Source organism: Anguilla anguilla, chromosome 18 (genome assembly GCF_013347855.1).
Source record: "Anguilla anguilla isolate fAngAng1 chromosome 18, fAngAng1.pri, whole genome shotgun sequence".
Classification (NCBI taxonomy): Eukaryota; Metazoa; Chordata; class Actinopteri; order Anguilliformes; family Anguillidae; genus Anguilla; species Anguilla anguilla.
Window position 1 is genome coordinate 22,889,144 of NC_049218.1, and position 15,047 is coordinate 22,904,190.

Consider the following 15,047-nt stretch of genomic DNA (forward strand, 5'->3'; position numbering starts at 1 on the left):
TATAAGCCGCCGACCGGAAAAAAATGCAGCCGGCTAACGCTTTCAAAGTTCAATAGCTCCCAGACAATAGGGCCTAGGACCGTCAAACCACTGCTAGAGTGTTCACAGACAGCGGCCCCGAGACGCAGAGCCTATGCTTCAGGCGTTTCCACCCTGCACGATTTTACACGAATATTTCCAACTATGACTAAGTTTCCATTTGGAAAAAAAGCAGCTGGCAAACACTTTCAAGTTCAACAGCTCCTAGAGAATAGGGCCTAGCACCTTCAAACCACTTTTAAATTGTTCGCTAACAATGGCCACAGTATTTCAATTTATTTTTGAAGAAGCACTCTTAACTGACTTGACTGAAGTAGCCCTAGGTAGCTTCAATGATGAAGGAGCATAAAGTAAGTTATCAACGTGCACTTGTACGTCCGTTTAATGAAAATACAGCACTTTCATGTGGTCAAGTTGTTGTAGTGTGAAACTGCAAATAATTCATAAGTGACTATGAAATAATGTAAACAAATATTATGAAATACAATGAAGTATGAGCAGAAATAATTCCTAAAAACATTGATGAATTAATCTACTCACAAACAAAGCTTCCCCAAGGATCACACAGGCAGATGGAACAAGATTAAAGGAGGTCTTGAATCATGCTGTTCTTTAGCTTGTGCTACAGTGAAAATTCTTCTTCTTTGGTGTTTTACAGCTGTTGGCATCCTTTTTAATTGCATTACTGCCTCCTTCTGGATCAAACAGGGAAAGAGGGAAATGGCTACTCTTATAATGTGACAAGCAATCAATGTGACTTCAAACAACCAATGAGAAGGCAAACATCTAAAATAACAGGAAAAAATGGCATTCACATAATAGCCTATAGAAGGTGCTAGAAACACTTAACACTCTGGGGTCTAAGGGTAAAATGAGGCACACTGGTGATTCTGCGATGCTCTGACATTTGTGTAAATTGCATCAACTTCATATACAGTGATTCCAAAGTTTTTCATATCTTTATTTTCAGCACAAACTCAGCTACAAGAATATGGCAGTAGTAAGTAGGTCATAATCATGTGTGGATTGTAAACTGCTCTAAAATCACACAAATTGTAAACAGTAGTTTTGAACATGCACAGTAATGTTGTAATAAAACACACTAAACAATTGTGAATAAGAATTTTGGTCACTGAAATGTGTTCATCAAGGTCTTGGGTATCAAAAGATGACAACATATTTTTGCAAATCCAATGAGAAATATAAAATAAATTGCTAAAAGTAAGTGTTGTGACTATTATTTTTGAAAATGGGAGGGCTAATGGCCTTTCTGTAATTAATATTTATTGAGAAGGAGGACCTGCCTGCTAAGTAGGCTATTCACACCTGGCCGCATGCCTCCCCACCTCTAAGACAAAGACTTTTCACAAAGCAATACACAGTGAGCCATTTAGAAGACAGAAACACAGACATCTTTTGATTTTGGTACATTCATTGAAGTAAATTATCTGAATGGGAGATGCAATTCACACACATTTCCAGGTTATTTCAGAATCAGAATCAACTTTATTAGGCAAAGTGCATAATATAAAAGAGCATTTACACAATATAAACCCAATATTTCTGCTTCACACACACAATTCGACTCCAGAATGGTTGCCACAAGTGCCTTACAAAACAACAAACACAAAAGCCAATGAATATAAAAAGTGCTTAATGTAAAAAGAGCATTAAAAAGAGCACATACACAATATACACCATTATTTTATATATTTTGTGTATAATCTTTCAAAGTTTCAAGTGCCATTTTGCAAAACAGTTCCTGTCTGGCTGAAAACACAGGGGGACATCACACTCCTTGCACTTCCATGGAGTGTTCTGTTTTTTCCTGAAGTCCATCCTGCAGAGTTTGCATGTCTTGCGACCAATTGAAGCCACCTTGCTGGCATCCAGAGTCTGTGAGGCTGTAGGCACAGGCACATGACCATAACTTTCCCATCTTGTTACATTAGGTGCCTTCTGTGAGACGCCACACAGCTGCGCAGTGAGCTCCTCCATGAAAGCCTTGTGAGGCATTGCTTCCTGTTGTCCCAATGATGACAGTTCTTTATGTAGGATGTATGCATTTGTGGCAGCAATGTCCAAGAAATGTAAAAACAATTTCCGGTACCATCTCATTTTTTTGTGCTGTGTTGTGTAATACTGTATCAGTTGGTCAGACAGATCAACACCCCCCATGTGTGCATTGTACTGGATGATAGGTGATGGGCATGGAAAGTTCTTTGAAATCCAGACACCATCTTGCTTCACCCTCCGCTGTATTGTGTCCCCAGTGAATGCTGCATGGATGGTGGAACAGACAGACACCTCTCGTGTGTCCATCCACTTCACAAAAACCAGAGGACCATCCCTTATCCACCGTAAAACTCCTCTTCCTGACTTCTTAGTCAGAGCATTACATGCAGTGCGTGGACAATACTTCCTGTTCTCCCTATATGTCCCACAAGCACCAAAGTTTTGTCCATACAAGTCCCTGAAGAGCTTTGGGCTCGTATAGAAATTGTCCATGTACACATAATATCCGGAACCCAAGAATGCACGATTCACAAGTGACATTACAGAGTTATATGAAAGTCCTTGTCCTGTCTGAAAGCTGTTCTTTCCTGTGTACACAGCAAAATCCACAGTGTATCCATTGCTGGAGTCACAAAGCACAAACAACTTGAAACCCCACTTTGTTGGCTTTTCTTTCATGTACTGTGTCATACCAGTCTTTGCTTTGGTTGCTACCATTCTTTCATCCACTGCAAGGTTCCTGCGAGGATGATAGACGGCTTTGCAGGCTTTGCTGAATTGTGTCCATGAGAGGCCTGACCCGGAAAAGTTTGTCATGCTGCGGTGTGCCACGCTTCCTGTCATTTTCTTGGTCCTTGTCTGCATCACTCGTGTACATTCCAGCAAATAGTTCTGTATCTGTCCCTTGTCATTACGGTTGCTGGGAATGGGACAGAGAAAATGCTACTTTGCCACCAGTAATCTCTGATTTGGTCCAGCTTTACCATGGCCATGTAAAAAATCAGTCCAATGTACCTGTAGAATTCCTCTATCCCAATGTCAGTCCATTTATACTTGCTCCCTTTTGCTATTGCCCTGGCAGCATGCTCGTTGGTGTTCTTGCACAGTGTCCTGACAGCATCTGTAGAGAAAAATAGTTTGAACAAATCCAGAGGAGTGTGGGCTTCTGCCGAGCTCAGCTGCACTCCAGGTTGCCGCGCAGGACGGAAACGCATCACCGGTGGGGCCACATCAGCAGATTTCTCAGTTTTCCATGACCGAGCTGGCTGAGCTGCTTGCTGACTGGTGTCCTCTTGCCACGCTTGCGTCGCCTCTTAGCAGGTGGTAAACTAGGCCGTGTTACCTGATCAGCATCTCTGTAAATGTAATAGAAACAAAATTGTTAGGAAATGTGACATCAAATCAAACTTTATTCAGCACATTCCCATCAACAACAATGTGATTTACAAAAAAGGGACAAACCACTAACTAATGAAAACAAAACTTAGAAAATGTGGCAGTTATATTTTATACAAATAACCAAACAAACACAACCAGATGCAGAGAGGTAGCCTATAATTTTGAGATGCAAGGGTTAGTGTGGAAATTTACAAACGCGCATATTACTCGATATTCCTACAAACACACACAAATTGCAATACAGTACACATATTTACAAATAATAAAAGCTATCAACGAAACAACATTAGCTAAACTCACGCAACTCATAAATAATGCCTCAATCTGAAGTAGGTCTTTTTAGCTAAGCGGTTAGTTTATTTCCCGAACTTACATGCAATATGCTAATATCGATTGTGCGAGGACACCCAGTTTTAGAATCCTAGCCACGCCAATACACGCCACGCATAGGTTATTTACGTACAGTGATCAAGTAAAATAGTTACACTGCAATTTTTTGAGATGCAGTATTGAATCGTTCGTAGTGTGGGAATTTACAAACGCGCATATTACTGGATATTCTTACAAACACACAGATAAGTTGCAATACAGTACACACTACCAATATTATCGTAAGAAATACACTTACTCATGAAGTTGATCCTCAGCTGGATCAGTTCGCAGTTCGAAATGACACCGTTCTTCATCAGTGTCAGCTTCAGTGTCCGGACCTGATGAGTTCGCGTCTTCATGGTCGCTCTCCCACAAAGCATGAAGAACATCCAGTCCAGTCATTCGTGCCATTTTCCGAAATGAAATGTAAGGATTGCCCGAGAAGACGTGGGCTATGCTTCTGTGTGACATTTTATCCTTGTTTACAGTAGGCGCTCTCGCACATCAAACGCATCGCCCCTCCCCTGCCATCGATAGCAATTAGCATGTCATTATCTTGTGAATGTGGTCTGGGCGTACTTACTGCCGAGCGAAAATCACATATTAATGAGAAAGACTTAGCACATGGCAATGGTCTGTTTGATCTCACTTTAAATAGCTTAAAACAATTCATATTATGTCAATGGTGACATAGACATTTCAGTGACTAAGACTTTTGGTCACTGAAATGTGTTCATCAAGGTCTTGGGTATCAAAAGATGACAATATTTCAGCAAATCCAATGAGAAATATAAAATAAATTGCTAAAAGTTAGTGTTGTGACTATTTTTCAACACCAGGTGAGAATGGAAGGGCAAATGGCTTTTCTGTAATGAATATGCATTGGGTAGGACGACATGCCAGCTACGTAGGCTATTCACACCTGGGCGCATGCCTCCCCACCACTAAGACAAAGACTCAGTGAGCCATTTAGAAGACAGAAACAAAGACATCTTTTGATTTTCAGAACATTTATTGAAGCAAACTATACGCATGGAAGATGAGATGAGACTGGTTGTACTCTTGCAACACTTGCGTGGCTTCTTAGCTAGTGGTGAACTAGGCCGTGTTTCCTGATCAGCATCTGTAAATATGATAAAAACAAAATTGTTAGGAAATGTGACATCAAATCAAACTTTATTTATATAGAACATTTCCTTCAACAGGTGAAAATTAAATGTGCTTTACAAAAAAGGGGCAAGCCACTAACAAATGAAAACAAAACTTAGGAAATGTGACATGGTTACATCATATACAAACAAAGAACCAAACAAACACAACCAGATGCAGAGAGGTAACCTATAATTTTGAGAAGCAATGGTTAGAATCGTTCGTAGTGTGGGAATTTACAAGCGCGCATATTAGTGAATATTCCTACAAACACACAGAGAATGTAATACAGCACACATTTACAAATAATGCAAGCTATCAACGAAACAACATTAGCTAAATTAAATATTGATATTCCAGCCCAACTACACGCAACTCATCAATAACAATGCCTCAATCTGAAGTAGACTAGGTCTGTTTAGCTAAGTGGTTATTATATTGCTATTTCCCGAATTTACTTATAGTATGCTAATATCGATTGTCCGAGGACATCAGTTTTAGAATCCTAGCCACGCCACGGGCTATTTATTACCAATTTGATCGAAAAACATACAGTCTACCTGATACTTTTAAAAACCAGACGCAGAGAGCCTAGCCTATAATTTTGAGATGCAATAGTTCGAATCGTTCGTGGTGTGGGAATTTACAAACGCGCATATTGCTGGATATTCCTACAAACACACAGATACGTTGCAATACAGTACACATATTTACCAATATGATCATAAAAAATATACTTACGCAAGAAGTTGATCCTCAGCTGGATCAGTTCGCTGTTCGAAATGACACCGCTCTTCATCAGTGTCGGCTTCCGGACGGACCATTTTCCAAAAATAAACGAAATGTACACCTCAAGAGAAGTGAATATGGCGACACTGACATTCTACCCCGTTTTCGCAGACTTAACATTTCTCACATGGATCTCGCATCGCGCCTCCTTTAGTCTCCTTCTATGGAAAGTAATTATAATGTTGTTAACGTGTGAATGCGATTTGGGCGGACTTCCTGCTGAGCGAAATTCACGTAGTAATGAGTAAAGTTTAACGAAGCATACATGGTCTAATTAATCAAATTTAAAACTTTTAAAACAATTAATATTATTTGCCAATGTGCGCATTGGAAAGTCGCGATTCTAAGGTTTCTGTCAATATTTTTGTTGCGTCTGTATGATAACAGGACGTGAAGTTAATCATCCAAATCGAAACGAAAGTTAATTTCATCTTGTCGAGCTCCGCCGGCGGAGCTCTCGACCCGAGAGGATTAACTGACTTGACTGAAGTAGCCCTAGGTAGCTTCAATGATGGAGCATAAAGTAAGTTATCAACGTGCACTTGTACGTCCGTTTAATGAAGATACAGCACTTTCATGTGGTCAAGTTGTAGTGTGAAACTGCAAATAATTCATAAGTGACTATGAAATAATGTAAACAAATATTATGAAATACAATGAAGTATGAGCAGAAATAATTCCTAAAAACATTGATGAATTAATCTACTCACAAACAAAGCTTCCCCAAGGATCACACAGGCAGATGGAACAAGATTAAAGGAGGTCTTGAATCATGCTGTTCTTTAGCTTGTGTTACAGTGAAAATTCTTCTTCTTTGGTGTTTTACAGCAGTTGGCATCCTTTTTAATTGCATTACTGCCTCCTTCTGGATCAAACGGGGAAAGAGGGAAAATGGCTGCTCTTATAATGTGACTAGCAATCAATGTGACTTTAAACAACCAATGAGAAGGCAAACATCTGAAATAACAGGAAAAATGGCATTCACATAATAGCCTATAGAAGGTGCTAGAAACACAACACTCTGGGGTCTAAGGGTAAAATGAGGCACACTGGTGATTCTGTGTAAATTTCATCAACTTCATATACAGTGATTCCAAAGTTTTTCATATCTTTATTTTCAGCACAAACTCAGCTACAAGAATATAGCAGTAGTAAGTAGGTCATAATCATGTGTGGATTGTAAACTGCTCTAAAATCACACAAATTGTAAACAGTAGTTTTGAACATGCACAGGAATGTTGTAATAAAACACACTAAACAATTGTGAATAAGAATTTTGGTCACTGAAATGTGTTCATCAAGGTCTTGGGTATCAAAAGATGACAAAATATTTTTGCAAATCCAATGAGAAATATAAAATAAATTGCTAAAAGTAAGTGTTGTGACTATTATTTTTAAAAACGGGAGGGCTAATGGCCTTTCTGTAATGAATATTTATTGAGAAGGAGGACCTGCCTGCTAAGTAGGCTATTCACACCTGGCCGCATGCCTCCCCACCTCTAAGACAAAGACTTTTCACAAAGCAATACACAGTGAGCCATTTAGAAGACAGAAACACAGACATCTTTTGATTTTGGTACATTCATTGAAGTAAATTATCTGAATGGGAGATGCAATTCACACACATTTCCAGGTTATTTCAGAATCAGAATCAACTTTATTAGGCAAAGTGCATAATATAAAAGAGCATTTACACAATATAAACCCAATATTTCTGCTTCACACACACAATTTGACTCCAGAATGGTTGCCACAAGTGCCTTACAAAACAACAAACACAAAAGCCAATGAATATAAAAAGTGCTTAATGTAAAAAGAGCATTAAAAAGAGCACATACACAATATACACCATTATTTTATATATTTTGTGTATAATCTTTCAAAGTTTCAAGTGCCATTTTGCAAAACAGTTCCTGTCTGGCTGTAAACACAGGGGGACATCACACTCCTTGCACTTCCATGGAGTGTTCTGTTTTTTCCTGAAGTCCATCCTGCAGAGTTTGCATGTCTTGCGACCAATTGAAGCCACCTTGCTGGCATCCAGAGTCTGTGAGGCTGTAGGCACAGGCACATGACCATAACTTTCCCATCTTGTTACATTAGGTGCCTTCTGTGAGACGCCACACAGCTGCGCAGTGAGCTCCTCCATGAAAGCCTTGTGAGGCATTGCTTCCTGTTGTCCCAATGATGACAGTTCTTTATGTAGGATGTATGCATTTGTGGCAGCAATGTCCAAGAAATGTAAAAACAATTTCCGGTACCATCTCATTTTTTTGTGCTGTGTTGTGTAATACTGTATCAGTTGGTCAGACAGATCAACACCCCCCATGTGTGCATTGTACTGGATGATAGGTGATGGGCATGGAAAGTTCTTTGAAATCCAGACACCATCTTGCTTCACCCTCCGCTGTATTGTGTCCCCAGTGAATGCTGCATGGATGGTGGAACAGACAGACACCTCTCGTGTGTCCATCCACTTCACAAAAACCAGAGGACCATCCCTTATCCACCGTAAAGCTCCTCTTCCTGACTTCTTAGTCAGAGCATTACATGCAGTGCGTGGACATTCCTTCCTGTTCTCCCTATATGTCCCACAAGCACCAAAGTTTTGTCCATACAAGTCCCTGAAGAGCTTTGGGCTCGTATAGAAATTGTCCATGTACACATAATATCCGGAACCCAAGAATGCACGATTCACAAGTGACATTACAGAGTTATATGAAAGTCCTTGTCCTGTCTGAAAGCTGTTCTTTCCTGTGTACACAGCAAAATCCACAGTGTATCCATTGCTGGAGTCACAAAGCACAAACAACTTGAAACCCCACTTTGTTGGCTTTTCTTTCATGTACTGTGTCATACCAGTCTTTGCTTTGGTTGCTACCATTCTTTCATCCACTGCAAGGTTCCTGCGAGGATGATAGACGGCTTTGCAGGCTTTGCTGAATTGTGTCCATGAGAGGCCTGACCCGGAAAAGTTTGTCATGCTGCGGTGTGCCACGCTTCCTGTCATTTTCTTGGTCCTTGTCTGCATCACTCGTGTACATTCCAGCAAATAGTTCTGTATCTGTCCCTTGTCATTACGGTTGCTGGGAATGGGACAGAGAAAATGCTACTTTGCCACCAGTAATCTCTGATTTGGTCCAGCTTTACCATGGCCATGTAAAAAATCAGTCCAATGTACCTGTAGAATTCCTCTATCCCAATGTCAGTCCATTTATACTTGCTCCCTTTTGCTATTGCCCTGGCAGCATGCTCGTTGGTGTTCTTGCACAGTGTCCTGACAGCATCTGTAGAGAAAAATAGTTTGAACAAATCCAGAGGAGTGTGGGCTTCTGCCGAGCTCAGCTGCACTCCAGGTTGCCGCGCAGGACGGAAACGCATCACCGGTGGGGCCACATCAGCAGATTTCTCAGTTTTCCATGACCGAGCTGGCTGAGCTGCTTGCTGCTTGCTGACTGGTGTCCTCTTGCCACGCTTGCGTCGCCTCTTAGCATGTGGTAAACTAGGCCGTGTTACCTGATCAGCATCTCTGTAAATGTAATAGAAACAAAATTGTTAGGAAATGTGACATCAAATCAAACTTTATTCAGCACATTCCCATCAACAACAATGTGATTTACAAAAAAGGGACAAACCACTAACTAATGAAAACAAAACTTAGAAAATGTGGCAGTTATATTTTATACAAATAACCAAACAAACACAACCAGATGCAGAGAGGTAGCCTATAATTTTGAGATGCAAGGGTTAGTGTGGAAATTTACAAACGCGCATATTACTCGATATTCCTACAAACACACACATAAATTGCAATACAGTACACATATTTACAAATAATAAAAGCTATCAACGAAACAACATTAGCTAAACTCACGCAACTCATAAATAATGCCTCAATCTGAAGTAGGTCTTTTTAGCTAAGCGGTTAGTTTATTTCCCGAACTTACATGCAATATGCTAATATCGATTGTGCGAGGACACCCAGTTTTAGAATCCTAGCCACGCCAATACACGCCACGCATAGGTTATTTACGTACAGTGATCAAGTAAAATAGTTACACTGCAATTTTTTGAGATGCAGTATTGAATCGTTCGTAGTGTGGGAATTTACAAACGCGCATATTACTGGATATTCTTACAAACACACAGATAAGTTGCAATACAGTACACACTACCAATATTATCGTAAGAAATACACTTACTCATGAAGTTGATCCTCAGCTGGATCAGTTCGCAGTTCGAAATGACACCGTTCTTCATCAGTGTCAGCTTCAGTGTCCGGACCTGATGAGTTCGCGTCTTCATGGTCGCTCTCCCACAAAGCATGAAGAACATCCAGTCCAGTCATTCGTGCCATTTTCCGAAATGAAATGTAAGGATTGCCCGAGAAGACGTGGGCTATGCTTCTGTGTGACATTTTGGTAAATGGTAAATGGACTGCATTTATATAGCGCTTTTATCCAAAGCGCTTTACAATTGATGCCTCTCATTCGCCAGAGCAGTTAGGGGATAGGAGTTAGGTGTCTTGCTCAAGGACACTTCGACATGCCCAGGGCGGGGTTTGAACCGGCAACCCTCCGATTGCCAGACAATCGGTCTTACCTCCTGAGCTATGTCGCCCCTATTTTATCCTTGTTTACAGTAGGCGCTCTCGCACATAAACGCATCGCCCCTCCCCTGCCATCGATAGCAATTAGCATGTCATTATCTTGTGAATGTGGTCTGGGCGTACTTACTGCCGAGCGAAAATCACATATTAATGAAAAAGACTTAGCACATGGCAATGGTCTGTTTGATCTCATTTTAAATAGCTTAAAACAATTCATATTATTATGTCAATGGGCACATTGGAATGCCACGATTCAAAGGTTCATGTCAATGTCTTTGTTGTGTCCGTATGATAAAAGCTCGCGAAGTTATTCATCCAAATAGCAACAAAATCTTGTCGAGCTCCGCCGGCGGAGCTCTCGACCCCAGAGGGTTAAACAGAGTGAATGAAAGTAACATTGCACAAACAATGGCCATGGGATGCACAGCCTATGTTTTGGGCATTATTAACGCGATTTTACATTAATATTTCCAAATGTGACTTTAAGCTGCCATTCGGAAAAAAACGCAGTCGGAAAACGCTTTCAAAGTTCAATAGCTCCCAGACAATAGGGCCTAGGACCAGCAAATCACTGCTAAAGTGTTCACAGACAGCGGCCCCGAGACGCAGAGCCTATGCTTTGGGTGTTACCACCTCGCCCGATTTTACACAAATATTTCCAACCGTGACTTTAAGCCGCCGAAGGGAAAAAAATGCAGCCGGCTAACACTTTCAAAGTTCAATAGCTCCCAGACAATAGGGCCTAGGACCATCAAACCACTGCTAGAGTGTTCACAGACAGCGGCCCGAGAAGCAGAGCCTATGCTTCGGGCGCTACCACCCCGCGCGATTTTACACGAATATTTCCAACCGTGACTTTAAGCTGCCATTCGGAAAAAAACGCAGCCGGCAAACGCTTTCAAAGATCAATAGCTCCCAGACAATAGGGCCTAGGCCCATCAAACCACTGCTAAAGAGTTCACAGACAGCGGCCCCGAGACGCAGAACCTATGCTTTGGGCATTATTATCTCGTGCAATTTTACACTAATATTTCTAAGTATGACTTTAAGCTGACGTTTGGGAAAAAAAGCAGCCGGCAAACGCTTTCAAAGTTCAATAGCTCCCATACAATAGGGCCTAGGACCATCGAACCACTGCTAAAGTGTTCACAGACAGCGGCCCGAGATGCAGAGCCTACCCTTTGTGCATTACCTAGTGCAATTTTACACTAATATTTCCAATTAGGTATTTCAATTGATTATTGAAAAAAAATACAGATGACAAACGCTTTCATGTTCACTAGCTCCTAGAGAATTGGGCCTAGGACCTTCAAACCACTTGTAAATTGTTCACAAACAATGGCCACAGTATTTCAATTTATTTTTGAAGTAGCACTCTTATCTGACTTGACTGAAGTAGCCCTAGGTAGCTTCAATGATGAAGGAGCATAAAGTAAGTTATCAACGTGCTCTTGTACGTCCGTTTAATGAAGATACAGCACTTTCATGTGGTCAAGTTGTTGTAGTGTGAAACTGCAAATAATTCCAAAGTGACTATGAAATAATGTAAACAAATAATATGAAATACAATGAAGTATGAGCAGAAATAAGTCCTAAAAACATTGATGAATTAATCTTTTCACAAGCAAAGCTTCTCCAAGGATCACACAGGCAGATGGAACAAGATTAAAGTAGGTCTTGAATCATGCTGTTCTTTAGCTTGTTTTACAGTGAAAATTCTTCTTCGTCTTTGGTGTTTTACAGCAGTTGGCATCCTTTTTAGTTGCATTACCGCCTCCTTCTGGATCAAACAGTGAAAGAGGGAAAATGGCTGCTCTTATAATGTGACTAGCAATCAATGTGACTTTAAACAACCAATGAGAATGCAAACATCTGAAATAACAGGAATAAGTGACATTCACATAATGGCCTATAGAAGGTGCTAGAAACGCTTAAACAGAGTGAATGCAAGTAACATTACACAAACAATGGCCACAGGATGCACAGCCTATGTTTTGTGCATTTGTACCTCATGAAATTTTATACGAATATTTCCAATTATGAATTTGAACTGATATTTGAAAAAAATACAGATGACAAATGCTTTCAAGTTCAATAGCTCCTGGAGAATAGGACCTAGGACCTTCAAACCACTTGTGGCCATTGTTTGTGAACAACTTACAAGATGCAGAGCCTATGCTTTGTGCATTATTACCTCATGCAATTTTACACGAATATTTCCAATTAGGTATTTCAATTGATTATTGAAAAATATATGGACGACAAATGCTTTCAAGTTCAATAGCTCCTAGATAATAGGGCCTAGGACCATCAAACCACTTCTAAATTGTTCACAAACAATGGCCACATGATGCAGAGCTTATGCTTTGTGCATTATTACCTTGTGCAATTTTACACGAATATTTCCAATTATGAATTTAAACTGATATTTGAAACAAATACAGCTGACAAATGCTTTCAAGTTCAATAGCTCCTAGATAATAGGGCCTAGGACCATCAAACCACTTCTAAATTGTTCCCAAGCAATGGCCACAAGATGCAGAGCCTATGCTTTGTGCATTATTACCTCATGCAATTTTACACAAATATTTCCAATTATGAATTTAAACTGATATTTGAAACAAATACAGCTGACAAATGCTTTCAAGTTCAATAGCTCCTAGATAATAGGGCCTAGGACCATCAAACCACTTCTACACTAATTTTCTGGCAAACTAAAAATAAGACATTCAAAGTATTGCTTTTGCATCTGTAACATCTTTGCGGGAAATGCATTTATATTTCTGAAATTCAAATAAAATACACCCTCACTTTAGACAGTACCACTTTTGATTTTTTCACAGAGTTTAATGTTACCTTGCTAACGAGATGACAGACCGAGTAAGTGTATAATGTCAGTACAGATGCCTCCAAAATTATGCTCCAATATCTGTGATGCATTTCGGTACTGTAGGTAGCATAACCGGTAGTATAGAAACAGGTGCAAGATAATGACTTCTTCACGCCAGGTATATTGATTTTCTTTAACTAAAAAATGGTTCACATTCATCGCTGCACCTGTACTGATAACTACATTTTAACTAGGCTACTGTAGCTACCCTGCAATGCCACATTTCTAAATTAATGTTAGCTAGCACCAAAGGTGGAAATTGCAGGTGTCAGAAAGTAAAAGTCCTGCCATGCATTTATTCCACCCATGAACTTGGCCAGCTGATTTCACTAATGACTTGTACTTCCTGGGAGAGGAATTATGTTCATTAGCAAACTCAGGTGATTGGAACAAAATACTGGGGAGGACTTTTACTTTCTGAACCTGGACTTTCCACCTTTGGCTAGCACTATAGATCCTCTACCAACATACAAGCAATTAGTAGGTCTGCCGTGTACAACAGCCCATTAAAAACACTTCTGTTTAATAATATGATATACTCTTTCATTTATTTGACATTCGGTAAAGGAAAAATGATTGAATTCATGCCTATTCTTTCAGAATGTTTGTTTGGATTTATGTGTATTCATGTCTGTCATAGCCTACATTTTTATATTAATTACTAGTATCACTTATAACACAGTGCAAAAAGAAATATCGGATAAAAAACCATGTTTTCAGTGTAAGTTACTCACACATAAAAGCACTGTCTACAAGTCATTCATTAAAACGTTTTAAATCGAGGGCAGCTATTAAAAGTATTGATATCAGAATTACGCCAAGTTACAGTCCTAGAAACAATATTGGCTAACTTGCCTCACAAATTAAACAAGCTGTATTTCAAAGCAATGCTACCCAAAGTTTCCTAAATTGTTTACCTAACCCTCATGAAGCAGGACATATTTCACTGTTGGGACCGCATACAGCACATGGGACAACAGAAATAAACAGTACACTTGCTGACCACAGAATGAGGTCATCTGTGTACCCAGCCACCTGTGGTTAATGAATGTCAAGCCTGTCGATACATATTAAACTATCCATTCAGAAGTTAGAACTGTATGCCCCATTGGATGGACCAGCAAATTCTATTTTATTTGCATAGTGACGACACTGTCACAAAGTTCATACGATTTGGAGAGCCTCCCTGGTATCATTACAGCAAAACCTATGACAAAGTAATGTCATATAAAGTCTAACCGCTAAAAGAAAAAAAATTGCCCTAGTGGACTACGCTGTTGATGAAAGGTGTTTTTTTACTTCAGTGCAATGCAACTTCACATCAAGGTTTTCAGTGTCAGAGGTTGCATTAACACAGGATACAAGCAGAAAAAAGTGTGTTGTATTCCACAAAGGCTATAAAATTTTATACGTATAGCACTTTTTACAAAGGTCACTATTACACAGCAGTTTTACAGAGATCCAGGCCTGAATCCCCCATAAGCAGGCCTAAGGAAAAGGAAAGGTAAAACTCCCTGGTTGGTAAGAAGAAACCTCGAGCAGAACCTGACTCAGGGGGACCCCATCACCACCAGTTAACTGGAGAAAAGGCTGATTAGATAATACATCTGTATTAAACAGAAAACCGTCAGTACGTAAATATCAGTGACAATATGTCATTGAAGCCAAGCAACAATGAGGCAAGACGAGATAATATGGTGAGATTCATGATCGGCCTACAGGTGGCGCTGTCAGCAGAGGGCAGACATGTAGATGGAGCTGAACCACCCCTGAGCAAAATCATGT

The 15,047-nt window shown here is 40.0% G+C and overlaps 2 long non-coding RNA genes across 2 annotated transcripts; both read right to left on the reverse strand.

Annotated features, from left to right (window-relative positions):
- Positions 1-390: 390 nt before the first annotated feature.
- LOC118217734 lies at positions 391-6,802 on the reverse strand. Its single transcript, XR_004763280.1, has 2 exons — positions 6,474-6,802; positions 391-734 (listed from the first exon to the last, which is right to left on the reverse strand). It is a non-coding gene; the product is annotated as an uncharacterized LOC118217734 (long non-coding RNA).
- LOC118217732 lies at positions 4,819-5,918 on the reverse strand. Its single transcript, XR_004763278.1, has 2 exons — positions 5,716-5,918; positions 4,819-4,948 (listed from the first exon to the last, which is right to left on the reverse strand). It is a non-coding gene; the product is annotated as an uncharacterized LOC118217732 (long non-coding RNA).
- Positions 6,803-15,047: the final 8,245 nt, after the last annotated feature.